The 14,569-nt window shown below is 40.1% G+C and overlaps 1 long non-coding RNA gene across 1 annotated transcript; it reads left to right on the forward strand.

Moving 5' to 3' along the window:
* The first annotated feature begins 5,482 nt into the window (after positions 1-5,482).
* LOC110531891 lies at positions 5,483-9,085 on the forward strand. The gene is made up of 3 exons (XR_002474771.2): positions 5,483-6,050; positions 6,404-6,536; positions 7,249-9,085. It is a non-coding gene; the product is annotated as an uncharacterized LOC110531891 (long non-coding RNA).
* Positions 9,086-14,569: the final 5,484 nt, after the last annotated feature.

Consider the following 14,569-nt stretch of genomic DNA (forward strand, 5'->3'; position numbering starts at 1 on the left):
CAAACGCCACCTCCAACTTCATTTTAGAGAATTTGGAAGTACGTCCAACCGGCCTCACAACCCCAGACCACGTGTAACCACGCCAGCCCAGGACCTCCACATCCGGTTTTCTCATCTGCGGTATCATCTGAGACCAGCCACCTGGACAGCTGATGAAACTGTTGGTATACACAACCGAAGATCTTCTGCACAAACTATCAGAAACCATTTCAGAAAGGCGCTCATCTTCTTGCTCGCCGTCCTCACCAGGGTCTTGACCTGACTGCAGTTCGGCGTTGTAACTGTCTTCAGTGGGAAAATGCTCACCTTCAATGGCCATTCGCCTGCTGGAGAAGTGTGCTTTTCATGAATGAAACCCGGTTTCAACTGTACCGGGCAGATGGCAGCCAGCGTGTATGGGGTCGTGTGGGTGAACGGTTTGCTGATGGCAGCGTTGTGAACTCCATGGTGGCGGTGGGGTTATGGTATGGGCAGGTATATGATACCGACAATCAACACAATTGCATTTTATCAATGGCAAATTGAATGCACAGAGATACCGTGACAAGATCCTGAGGCCCATTGTTGTGACATTCATCCACCGCCATCACCTCATGTTTCAGCATGATTGTCGCAAGGACCTGTACACAATTCCTGGAAGCTGAAAATGTCCCAGTTCTTCCATGGCCTGCATACTGTCCAGACATGTCACCCATTGAGCATGTTTGGGATGCTCTGGAGTGACATGTACAGCATGTTCCAGCATGGTCCCTCCAATATCCAGCAACTTCGTGCAGCCATTGAAGAGGAATGGGACAACATTCCACAGGCCACAATCAACAGCCTGATTAACTCTATGCGAAGGAGATGTAAAATCCATAGATTAGAGCCTAATGAATTGATTCACGTTATTATTTTATGTAATTCATTCATATTTATTTTCAAAATAATGGAAAAACCAACATAAATTGTCTTAATAGCGTGTTGGGCCACCATGAGCCAGAACAGCTTCAATGCGCTTTGGAATAGATTATACAAGTATCTGGAACTCTATTGGATGGTTGCAAAACCAGTCTTCCACAAAAAAATCCAGCATTTGATGTTTTGTTGATGGTGGTGGGCAACGTTGACTTAGGCACCCTTCCAGAAACAGAGTGTTCAATTCGGTTGAAATCTGGTGACCGCCATGGCTTACATCGTTTTCATGTTCATGAAACCATTCAGTGACCACTCGTGCCCTGTGGATGGGGGCATTGTCATCCTATGGGGGCATGGCCATGGTAGCCAAAATAATGGCCTGCCCAGCATTTTTATACATGACCCTAAGCATGATGTTAATTACTTGTCTCAGGAAACACACCTGTGTGGATGCACCTGCTTTCAATATACTTTGCATCCCTCATTTACTCAAGTGTTTCCATTAAGTTGGCAGTTACCACTATATGGGTCATTGGATAGTCTGTCAATAACTAGTCGGAAAGGTACAGCTCAGTTCACCCATAAATAATTAAAAAACACCAAGCAATATCATTTACAGAAACAAATATATTCAGATTTTAATTTGACTCATGACCTTTCCAGTATCTGTTTCTTATTCATTTCCAGCACATCAGTTGCTATCTAAATTAATAAAGGTCTGATGGACAAAACCTTAGTCAAATAGCAGCAGAGCGAGAGCATCATGGGACCTGAGCCTGGAGAAAAAAAACAGTTCCATACAGACACACAGGCAAACACTGCCTATTAAAAATAGGCAAGGTGAGTCTTCCTCCACTTTCAAAATGAAATCAAAAGAGACACCTGTATTGAAAATTCTATATTTTATATCACCCTTCTGGCTCATTTGTTAGTATCTAAAATATTGTAGGTAGTTATAACCATAGAAAATATCATCTATATTTCCAATATATTCAACATAGAAGAGCTAGATTTGAAATCATCTCTAAAAACAAGGTAACACAAAAACTGTGAAGTAACATATAGACACATACAACAGCTAGTTTTGTGCTGAAACTTTATCCGGAAATTGAATAACTTAGTTACCTACCTAGTGCCTAGTGGTTAATGCACTAATGGGCTGTAGAAAGTGACGCAGAGCACTAAACAATCATGGAGCAGCTAGCCCAAATCGTATTAAGGTAAATGGACGTGCCCAGGCACTTAAGCACGCACTGATGATCGTCGATTTATGATGATATGAATAATAAACAAACCTGCAAATGCATTATGAAAACAGTGTTAAAACGTTTCGAGGGCACCGGAGAGCCATTTAGCATGTTATTTATTTATTTTCAAATGCCATATCCAACGTGTTTCAAGAGGCCCCATTTCAGTAATGGGTTTAAAAGTAAAATGTAGGAAGTAGAAAGTAACTGACAATACCTAGCCTATAATTGATTGATCCTGTCGTACGGGTGAACTTGACCTGCACTTTTAGGGTTTCAAGTGTGTGTTTTTCAGAGCACTTTATGAATACTGGAGTTTAAATTGGAAATCATATTCAATTAAATCAGATCCAGTGCAGAGGGGTTTTCCAACTGGTATGACATGAGGTAGTCCCAGTCAATTAGAGAGCATTATCACAACTGGTAAACAAATAAACAAATAATTGGAGGAGATAAACAATTATGTGGGTAGAATTCTGTTTGTGACAAAAATAGTGACAATTAGTACTTGGACTTTAGTCAAAAACTTAAAAAACAAATAATAATCTATGAAAAGAAAAACACAACCGTTAAGGCTATTCCATGCAAGAAATTGCCAAGACAGTGAAGATCTGGTACAACGCTGTGTACTACTCCCCTCTCAGAACAGTGCAAACTGGCCCTAACCAGAATAGAAAGAGGAGTGGGAGGTCCTGGTGCACAACTGAGCAAGAGGACAAGTACATTAGAGTGTCTAGTTTGAGAAACAGACGCCTCACAAGTCCTCAACTGGCAGCTTCATTGAATAGTACCCGCAAAACACCCGTCTCAAAGTCAACAGTGAAGAGGCGACTCTGGGACGCTGGCCTTCTAGGCAAAGTTCCTCTGTCCAGTGTCTGTGTTCTTTTGCCCACAAATTATGATGCTCCAGATACTCAACTAGTCTAAAAAGGGCCAGTTTTATTTGCTTATTTAATCAGGACAACCATTTTCAGCTGTGCTAACATAATTGCAAAAGGGTTTTCTAATGATCAATTTAGCCTTTTAAAATCATAAACTTGGATTAGCTAACACAACGTGACGTTGGAACACAGGAGTGATGGTTGCTGATAACGGGCCTCTGTACGCCTATGTCGATATTCCATTAAAAAAATCTGACGTTTCCAGCTACAATGGTCATTTACCACGTCTACACTGCATTTCTGATCAATTTGAAGTAATTTGAATGGACAAAAAAATTGCATTTCTTTCAAAAACAAGGACATTTCTAAATGACCCCAAACTTTTGAACTGTAGTGTACATTTATTTAATCTCTTGTTGATATGCCAATCTCTCTTTCCTTCCCCTCTTGCCCAGTGTGTTATTCAAGTATTAATCACCCGTCAGGGTTTGCAGTCCATGGCGATGCCCATTCGGGCAGAGCCAGGGGATTTGGCTGTACAGGTCACAATCAACCAGCTCTGTAGTGTGGTAATATTTATCATGTGACGTGCATTCACAAAGTATTCATACCTCTTGACTTACTCCACAATTTGTTGTGTTTTTTCTTTCTTAACCATCTACACACAATACCCCATAACGACAAACTGAAAACATGTTTTTAGACATTTTTGCACATTTTTTGACAATGAAATGCAGAAATATCTCATTTACATAAGTATTCACAACCCTAAGTCAATACTTTGCAAACTCAGCAGAAAAAAGTCCCCTTTTCAGGACCCTGCCTTTCAAAGACAATTTGTAAAAATCCAAATAACTCCACAGATCTTCATTGAAAAGGGGTTAAACACTGTTTCCCATGCTTGTTCAATGAACCATGAACAATTAATGAACATTCACCTGTGGAATGGTCGTTAAGATACTAACAGCTTACAGACGGGGGAGGCATGACTATTAATTGTTTATGGTTCATTGAACATGCATGGGAAACAGTGTTTAAAAACTTTACAATGAAGATCTGTGAAGTTATTTGGATTTTTCGAATTATCTTTGAAAGATAGGGTCCTGAAAAAGGGATGTTTCTTTTTTTGCTGAGTTTATATACACACCATCATGACAAAGGGAAAACACATTTTAAAAATGTTTTGGCAAATGTTTTAAAACTGAAATACAGAAAGATCTAATTTACATAATATTCACACCTCTGGGTCAATACTTTGTAGAAGCACTTTTTTAGCGATTACAGCTGAGAGTCTTTCTGTGGAGAGTCTCTTAGAGCTTTCCAGACCTGGATTGTGCAACGTTTGCCTGATATTCTTTTCTAAATTCTTCAAGCTCTGTCAAATTGGTTGTACGTTTTCCTCTAGAATTTTGCCTTTACTTAGCTCCATTCTGTTTCTTTTTTATCCTGAATAACCCAGTGTTTAACGATTACAAGCATACCCATAATATGACGCAGCCACCACTATGCTTGAAATATGGAGAGTGGTACTCAGTAATGTGTTGTATTGGATTTGCCCCAAACTTAACACTTTGTAGGACAAATAGTGAATTGCTTTGCCACATTCTTTGTAGTATTATTAAGGCTTCCTTTTCACTCTGTCAATTAGGTTAGTATTGTGGAGTAACTACAATGTTTTTGATCCATCCTCCATTTTCTCCTATCAAAGCCATTAAACTCTGTGACTGTTTTAAGGTCACCTTTGGCCTCATGGTGAAATCCCCGTGCGGACACCTGTATCTTTGTAGTGACTGGGTGTATTGGGTGTACTGGGTACCTTACAGATAATTGTATTTGTGAGGTACAGAGATGAGGTAGACATAAAAAATAAATAATGTTAAACACGTATTGCTCACAGAGTGAGTCCATGCAAGTTATTATGTGAGTTGTTAAGCACATTTTTCCTCCTGAACTTTTTTTTTTTTACTTAACTAGGCAAGTCAGTTGAGAACAAATTCTTATTTACAATGACAGCCTACCGGAGAACAGTGGGTTAACTGCCTTGTTGAGGGGCAGAACGTCAGATGTTCACCTTGTCAGCTCAGGGATTCAATCCAGCAACCATTCGGTTACTGGCCCAATGCTCTAACCACTAGGCTACCTGCAAAAGGGTTGCATACTTATTGAATCAAAACTTTCATTTTTATTAATTTGTTTAAAAAAAGACCAAAACATAATTTTACTTGTTCATTATGGGTAATGTGTGTAGGCCAGTATAAACAAATCTCAATTCAATCAATTTTCAGTTCAGGTTGTATCACAACAAAAAGTCAAGGGGTATGAATACTTTCAGAAGGCACTAATATGTTATTAACAATTCTCATAAAAAATCGATAATTTTCTCACTGCTGTACACGCAAATACGACAGTTTCTGCATCTCACCGGTAGAAACCGGCCATCTACATTTCCTGGTTGTAAGCAAACCGCAATATCCAGAATTCATAGCGATTTCAGGACATAGTTAGTATTGCCCGTGAAGGTGAAAATGTATGTTTTCGCCAGCACTTTCAACCAGAGGATTTAGAAACTGATGCCAGGTCACCGAACGTTGAAAAGTCATGCTAATCCATCGATTTTCCCCTTCACTTCAAAGAGGAAGGCATCCATCAGCCAACATAAGTGCAGCAGAAAATAAATCGAGCTGAGGTAACGTAGCTAACGTTACGTACCTAACTAGCTAGTGAACTACATCTGTTTATGTAAACCAAAATAGAGCTCACTAGCTTTCATAATATGCTTGCTGACATTCCAGAGCAAATCAATGTAATTAGCCAGCTGCTATCTTGCGATGTGATTTTTAAGTTCGCAAGCTAACGTTAGCTTTGTTAGGTTACATTAGCTGCAGCCTACCGGACCGTATCTAACCAATATCTAGCTAGCTAACTAACTACCGCAGAGGCAAAGGTGGCTATGAGTTCTATTTAGAGTCCGATTCAATCAACATCTGCAGCAGCATCAACATCAAGCTCAGCACCAGGAACTAGTGTAAGTCATCTTTCTAAATCTCCCATGATTATATGATTAACAAATACAAATACAGGAGCTAAGCATAAACATGGTCCTTGTTGTTGTATTTACAAGTAGGCTACAACTTCTGCTGTAGTTTTCTCTGTATTATGGAGGATTAGTTGATTGTTCATGCATAAAATGAGGTATTAGCAAGGAGGGGATGGTTTGGGTGACTGACTAATGTCTGTTAGATGTGGGTACTGTGTGTGAAGGTTAGTATGCATGATCTATAGACATGAGGTGGATGTAGTACCTTGTTTGAGTGTGTATTGATGGGGACAGAGTAGTCAAATATTGGCTAATCACTGACTAATTACTGTGTCCTACAGACTAATCCTGCTGCTGATGATGACAACCTCTCCACCAGCTTTAACAGTAGACCCATTGGATGAAAGCTTTCAGCTGGGAACAAGCTCAAGCTCAACATAATCTGACTCGGAAACAAGCCGGGGACAGCCAAAGGTATTTATGAAAGCACAATACCCTATTGAGAAAACAAAATCACCAATACAATAAAATGTCTACAAGCTCCTCAAACTTTTCACACCCTTGCAGATATTTGGCATGGAGGCATATAGTAGAGTATACTTTTTTAGCCTGTTCTCTCTATTGTTGACAGTACTTGTCTACTCAACAGCACAACTGTAGGTGCTCATACACAAAAATACAGAACTATACTGTCAAGACCCCCTCAAACTTTTCACATTGTTGCTAACAGCCCATCTCAATGTCCCATTATTGACTCTGAGTGTAACAAAACACACACCTCAGTCTACTGTACCCTTTTTTGTTTGCAGATGAACATGGTTTCTTGTGGGTCCGGGATGATACTAGTATCGCGATACTCGTCAGTGACATGGCAAGGAAACAAAACACAAAGCGGATTTAACTTCTTTAGGAAAACAGCCCTATTGTTGGAAACATTATGTTGTCACCCAGAGTCATATGCATTTATTTTCCAAGCTAAAGCACACAATGTTTTACATACAGCAGGTTTTTAAAGGAACAAATAGTTTAGTTAAAACACGGCCTGCTTCGTGTTTTAATTTTTGCCATGGAAAAAATATTGCAATACTGGTATCGTCATAGCAAAAGTTTCTTGTATGGTTACACATCCTCGTGATCAGTCTTCATGTTTTACACATCCACATGATCAGTCTACGTTTCTTTCCAGGAGACTTGCAGTACAAACAAATCTTCTGCAAGAGGTGGGTAGTTAAGAAGGTGTACGAGCCCAGAACCCACTACTTCAGGGAGAGACTTGTCCACCTGACTGTGGAGCAAAGAAAGGACCAGAGAGTTGTCTACAAGGAGCCAGAGTCACAGCTCCCCAAACTCAACATCCCTGCCAACATCGCCACAGCGCCAGAGCCTGCTAAACCCGCTGCCATGACCCAACACAAGACAAGGTTCACCAGCTGAAGAACATTCTGGAACATTAAACCAACACAACATCCCTATTCAGTTAGACTGATGTTGTAGTATAATATAGAATACCTAGTATGCTCACAACGACATTGTGGTAAAGATATTGTTAGCTCTTGTACATATGTTTAACAAGTCAGACACAAAGGATTTACTTCAGAGAGGATTTACCCTCATCCACAGAATTCACAAGAGAAAGAGTGGGTAATCTGCCTTTACCGTCGGTCCTATTAGCCAACGTTCAATCATTGGATAATAAAATAGACAAACTATGATCCCGTATATTCTACCAACGGGACATTAAAACATGTAATATCTTATGTTTCACTGAGTCATGGCTGAACGACTACATGAATAACATACAGCTGGCGGGTTTTAAGCTGTATCGGCAGAATAGGACAGCCGCCTCTGGTAAGACAAGGGTGGCGATCTATGTATATTTGTAAACAACAGCTGGTGCACGAAATCTAATGAAGGAGATAGCTTGTGGTGAGATATTGTGTAGCTAAAGGTAATCCGTCAGCCTATTAATTAGGAAAATATAAAAAATGGCCTATTACCTGGCTATTCAAAATACAAATGGAATTTAATTTTAGAATAACTCCATTAGCCGCTCTGCACAATCAATGAACCAACAGCGTTGCCTAGACCAGTGGTTCCCAAACTGTGGAACATGCCCCCTAGGGGGGGTGCGATGGGTCAGCAAGGGGGGCACGGGGGTCCCGCACCTCACAAATGGAAAAAATATATATAATAATGGAACACAGTCCAGCTTTGAACTTTTTCTTGAAAGTCGCAATAGTCAAATGCACAAGGAGCAAATTTGAAATTGTTTAGCGTAACATCAGTTCCTCTTGTCATGTTAGTCATTGCATACCTTAGTGCTATTTCTAACTTTTCATAAATCAACTTGCCCATGTCAGCTAATGTTTTCTTATCTAGGTTTTTAGCCCATAGATATTGTAATTTTTTCGTCACTCATTTATGTCTATTTATTTTTTGTATTTTACCCCCCTCTTTGTCCCCAATTTTGATCTTGTCTCATTGCTGCAATTCCCCAACGGGCTCGGGAGGCGACGGTCGAGTGATGCGTCCCCCGAAACCACGCTTCTTAGCACCCGCCTGCTTGATCAAGAAGCCAGCCGCACCAATGTTTCGGAGGAAGCGCCATTCAACTGACGTCCTAGTCAGCCTGCAGGCACCCGGCCAGCCACAAGGAGTCACTAGAACGCGATGAGCCAAGTAAAGCGCCTCCCGGCAAACCGTCGCCTAACCCGGATGACACTGGGCCAATTGTGCGCCGCCCTATCGGACTCCCGATCACAGCCGGTTGTGATACAGCCCGAGATCTAACCCGGGTCTGTAGTGATGCCTCTAATACTGTGATGCAGTGTCTTAGACCACTGCACCACTCGGGTGGCCAGGCATTCATTTTTTAGTCACTCAAATTACACAAGAAGCATTAGACATGGCAAAATGTATAGTATTGCAAGACAATGTGCTTTTAAACTGCAAAATGTGCTTTGCACCACATGACAAATTGTGTGTAATTGCAGGAAATAAAATTGCTAAATTCTCTCCACCAACAAGAGGGGTGTGAACAGATTGTGTCATAAACAGTGCTCTTGCCCATAGAAAAAGATGTGGTGCATGCGTGCAGGGGGGGCGCGGGATGTTCTCCAAGTTTGTGAACCCCTGGCCTAGACCAGGGATGGGCAACTTTGATGGGGGTGGGAGCCACAAAAACGGAACTCATCATAAGGGGCCGCAGTGGCTCATGGGGCTGCATACCCACATCCATACCTCCAATTTAATTTAATTTTTGTGAAATTTGTCCGTGGGCCTACAAAAGGGAGGACTCGGACCGCCAGTTGCCCATCCCTTACCTACCTATAAGTTCTCTCCCAAACTCATGGATAGAACCTTTGGAGAGTAGCATAAGGTAACCAGCCCATCCAGTGTGTGTAATAATACAGTCCACACTCAAAGGTGATTCATAAAATTCATTTAATTTAGGAGTATAGGCCAAACCAATAATGTACCAAATACATTTAAATCATTAAAAAAAATCTGCATTGAGTATAATGTGGTAGGCTATGTATTTTATAATGGCACAATTATTATTTTAATTCTATTTTTTTTCTGTCTCGGGCTCATATGCATCCCATATGCATCCCTCATCCCTATGCATATGGGTTTTTTGAATTAATCATCACCTTCGAATGCACTTTCGTTATTTTATGTTTTCCAACCTGTTATTGAACTTCTTTCTTCAAATTGATCAATGAGAGTGAGTTGAGCTTTAAAAGCATGATACTGTTTTGATGACAAGTGTTTGATGTGATTTTCAATTGTATTTGATTTGATGTCAGAGTGGTTAGAGGGACAAAATACGTGACAAATGTGCTTATCCTCCCACAGACTTTAGACCATGCGTATGCACTGTTTCTAGTGGTTGAAGTATTGCATTGCAAGAAAGCAAAAGCCTAGTAGTAGCCTTGTGCAAATGGGGAATATATGATTACTCCCTTATTCATAACAAAAAAACTGGTATAAATATAAGATGCAATCATTTGCGTTAGTGAGAACATACCTTCATAAACTGACTATCCTACCGATCCTTGATTTCGGCGATGTCATTTACAAAATAGCTTCCAACACTCTACTCAGCGAATTGGATGTTGTCTATCACAATGCCATCCGTTTTGTCACCAAATCCCCATATACTACCCACCACTGCGACCTGTATGCTCTCGTTGGCTGGTCCTCGCTACATATTTGTCGCCAAACCCACAGGCTCCAAGTCATCTATAAGTCTTTGCTAGGTAAAGCTCCGTATTATCTCAGCTCACTGGTCACCATAGCAACACCCACCTGTAACACGCGCTCCAGCAGGTGTATTTCATTGGTCATCCCCAAAGCCACCTACTTTGGCCGCCTTTCCTTACAGTTCTCTGCTGCCAATGACTGGAACGAATTGCAAAAATCACTGAAGTTGGAGACTTATATCTCCCTTACTAACCTTAAAGCATCAGCTGTCAGAGCAGCTTACCGATCGCTGCAGCTGTACACAGCACATCTGTAAATAGCCCATCCAAGCAAATACCTACCTCATCCCATATTTGTTTTTGTTTTTCTGCTCTTATGCACACCAGTATTTCTACTTGCACATCCTCATCTGCACATCTATCACTCCAGTGTTAATTGCTAATTTGTAAATACTTTGCCAGTCTTTGCTAGGCCTATTTATTGCCTTACCTCCTTACTTAATTAACCTCTTGCCACGAGCAATCCCGGATCCGCGATCGTAATCATAGCCTCAAACGAATTAGCATAACGCAGCGGACATAAATACCCCTAGAAACTACATATTTTCCACCATAATTTGCAAATAAATTCATAAAAAATCCTACAATGTGATTTTCTGGATTTTTTTTCTCATTTTGTCTGTCATAGTTAAAGTGTACCTATGATGAAAATTACATACTTTATATACTTTTTTGCCCCACTGTATAACATATTTTTCAATTTAAACACTTGTTTTGTTGCTTCATGATTCCATGTGTGTTATTTCATAGTTTTGATGTCTTCACTATTATTCTACAGTGTAGAAAATAGTAAAAATAAAGAAAAACCCTTGAATGAGTGTGTCTTAACTTTTGTCTGGTACCGTAGATCATAACCATTGCATAATACATTCCTCTGCTTTTATGGCCATGATGAGTTCCCGAAGTAGACATACAACAAATTAACCATTAGCATCTCTCATTTAATTGGGCCAATTAGATAGGCTATTATAATTTAAAGGTTTTCTAAAGTAGGCTCGTGTGGCCTACCACTTCGCGGCTGAGCCGTTGTTGCTATTAGAAGTTTCCGCTTCACAATACCATCACTTACAGTTGACCAGGGCAGTTCTAGCAGGCCAGAAATTTGCCAAACTGACTTGTTGGAAAGGTGGCATCCTATGACGCTGCCACGTTGAAAGTCACTGAGCTCTTCAGTAAGACCATTCTACTGTTTGTCTATGGAGGTTGCATAGCTGTGTTCTCAATTGTATACACCTGTCAGTAACAGGTGTGGCTGAAATAGCCAAATCCACTAATTTGAAGGGGTGTCCACATACTTTTGTGTATATAGTGTATATATGGCGTGTGCCAAGTTTATAAATCTCAATATTTTTGTGTGTGCACAGCCTTTTCAGAAATGGGGCACACAGATATTTAGTGTAAAATGTATGCAAGGGTAATAAATTATGCCCCTGGCCATTAGCGGATGGTCATTAGTGAGTTGGGTACTACCAGTGCATGTCCAGAGTCCATTAGAGGAGATTACCATGACTCAGCGGTCATGTGGGATTTTACTGCGGTCATGAGTCATGACTGCCGGTGTCTCTGTAAAATGTCACCGCAACGGCCCTAGGTGTTCCTAATGTTTTGTACACTCAGTGTAATGGGGTTTTATATAATATTTTTTATTGACAAGTGACTAAATGATTCCGGCAAGTAAACATGTTTCAATAAAACAGATTAGTCTCAATATAGAAAATAAGTAGACATGGCTTGTATTCAAGACAAAGTTTATTTGCTCTGTCGACCCATGTGAGTTTGCATAGCGGTATGCAGGAACAGTTGTGGCAATGTATGACATAAACTGAAAAAGAAACGTCCCTTTTTCAGGACCCTGTCTTTCAAGGATAATTCGTAAAAATCTGAATAACTTCACAGATCTTCATTGTAAAGGGTTTAACTTCTTGAATGTAGGGGTCAGGATTTTTGTTTTTGGCTAAAAAACGTACCCATTTTAAACTGCCTATTTCTCAGGCCCAGAAACTAGAATATGCAATATGCAAAACACTCTAAAGTTTCCAAAACTGTGAGTATAACAGAACTGATATTGCAGGCGAAAACCTGAGGAAAATCAAACCAGGAAGTGCTGTTTTTCCTGAAAGCTCTCTGTTCCGTTGGATACCTTACCTCAATTTAAAGGGACATCAACCAGATTCCTTTTCCTATGGCTTCCTCAAGGTGTCAACAGTCTGTAGACATAGTTTCAGGCTTTTATTTTGAAAAATGAGCGAAAAAGATAACATCGCGTCAGTGGATAGCTGGTTGTTCGCAGAGTTTTGCTTGCGCAACAGAGTGGAACAGCGATTTTCCTATTGAAAAAGCGACAGTCCCGGTTGATATATTATCAATTATATATTTAAAAAACAACCTGATGATTGATTATAAAAAACGTTTGACATGTTTCTGTGGACATTACGGATACTATTTGGAATTTTCGTCTGCGATGTCGTGACCGCTCGAGCCTGTGGATTTCTGAACATAACGCGCCAAACAAATTGAGGTATTTTGGATATAAAAATTATCTTTATGGAACAAAAGGAACATTTATTGTGTAACTGGGAGTCTCGTGAGTGCAAACATCCGAAAATCATCAAATGTAAGCGATTTAATCTATTGCTTTTGTGACCAATCTACTTGGCTGCTAGTGTTTGTAATATTTTTTCTACTGAGAGAGATGTTCTTACATAAACGCTTGTGATGCGTTTGCCAAAAAGCTGTATTGAAATCTGACACATGCCAGGTGGATTAACAACAAGCTAAGCTGTGTTTTGCTATATTCCACTTGTGTTTTCATGAAAATTAAATATTTTAAGTAATATTAATTTGTATTTGCCGCGCAGCAATTCAGCGGGTGTTGAAAATGATCCCGCTAAAGGGATGGGTGCGTCAAGAAGTTAACTTCTTGCTCCTACCTGAGACGCAGATGTCTCAACTAGACGCCTGGAAATGCAAATGCGCTACGCTAAATGCTAAATGTACTCGTTAAAACTCAAACGTTCATTAAAACACACATGCAGGGTATTGAATTAAAGCTACACTCGTTGTGAATCTAGCCAACAAGTCAGATTTTTAAAATGCTTTTCGGCGAAAGCATGAGAAGCTATTATCTGAGAGCATGCAACACCCCGAAATACCTGAAGGCGACGTAAACAAAATAATTAGCGTAGCCGGCGCTACACAAATAGCAGAAATAAAATATAAAACATTCATTACCTTTGACGAGCTTCTTTGTTGGCACTCCTATATGCCCCATAAACATCACTATTGGGTCTTTTTTTCGATTAAATCGGTCCATATATACCCAAAATATCCATCTATGGAAACTGTGTGATTCATAAAAAAACACTGTTTCAAAACGCAGCGTAATTTTTTAAAATTAAAAAAGTCGACGATAAACGTTCACAAAACATTTCAAAATACTTTTTGTAATCCAATTTTAGGTATTAGTAAACGTTAATAATCTATCAAATTGAACACGGGGCGATGTGTATTCAATAGCTCCACGTCTTCAAATCATGTTTGGGAAATCTCTCTTCCAAGATGTCCTGTCGGAGACCGGATGGAATGGAATCTCTCTCCTTTGTTTGACCAAGAAATAACTCCCAGGAAATTGACAAGACTGGCGACATCGTGTGGAAGCTGTCGGCCCCATTTAATTTGGTGTCCCTTAAACAATACATGCAAGTGGCGCATGGATATTTTTTTCAGTTTTCAGTGACCAGTTTTTCTTGCGCTTTTCGATGAAACACACGCTCTGTTATAGTCACAGCCGTGATTTAACCAGTTTTAGAAACTTCAGAGGGTTTTCTATCCACACATACTAATCATATGCATATACTATATTCCTGGCATGAGTAGCAGGATGCTGAAATGTTGCGCGATTTTTAACAGAATGTTCAAAAAAGGAGGGGGTAGAGGTTAAACACTGTTTCCCATGCTTGTTCAATGAACCACAAACAATTAATGAATATGCATCTGTGGAACGGTCGTTAAGACACTAACAGCTTACAGACGGTAAGAAATGAAGGTCACAGTTATGAAAACGTAGGACACTAAAGAGGCCTTTCTACTGACTCTGAAAAACACCAAAAGGAAGATGCACAGGGTCCCTGCTCATCTGTGTGAATGTGCCTTATGCAAGGAGTCATGAGGACTGCAGATGTGGCCAGGGCAATAAATGATAATGTCCCTATTGTGAGACGCCTAAGACAGCGCTACAGGGAG

The sequence above is a fragment of the Oncorhynchus mykiss genome, chromosome 9, assembly GCF_013265735.2.
Source record: "Oncorhynchus mykiss isolate Arlee chromosome 9, USDA_OmykA_1.1, whole genome shotgun sequence".
Classification (NCBI taxonomy): Eukaryota; Metazoa; Chordata; class Actinopteri; order Salmoniformes; family Salmonidae; genus Oncorhynchus; species Oncorhynchus mykiss.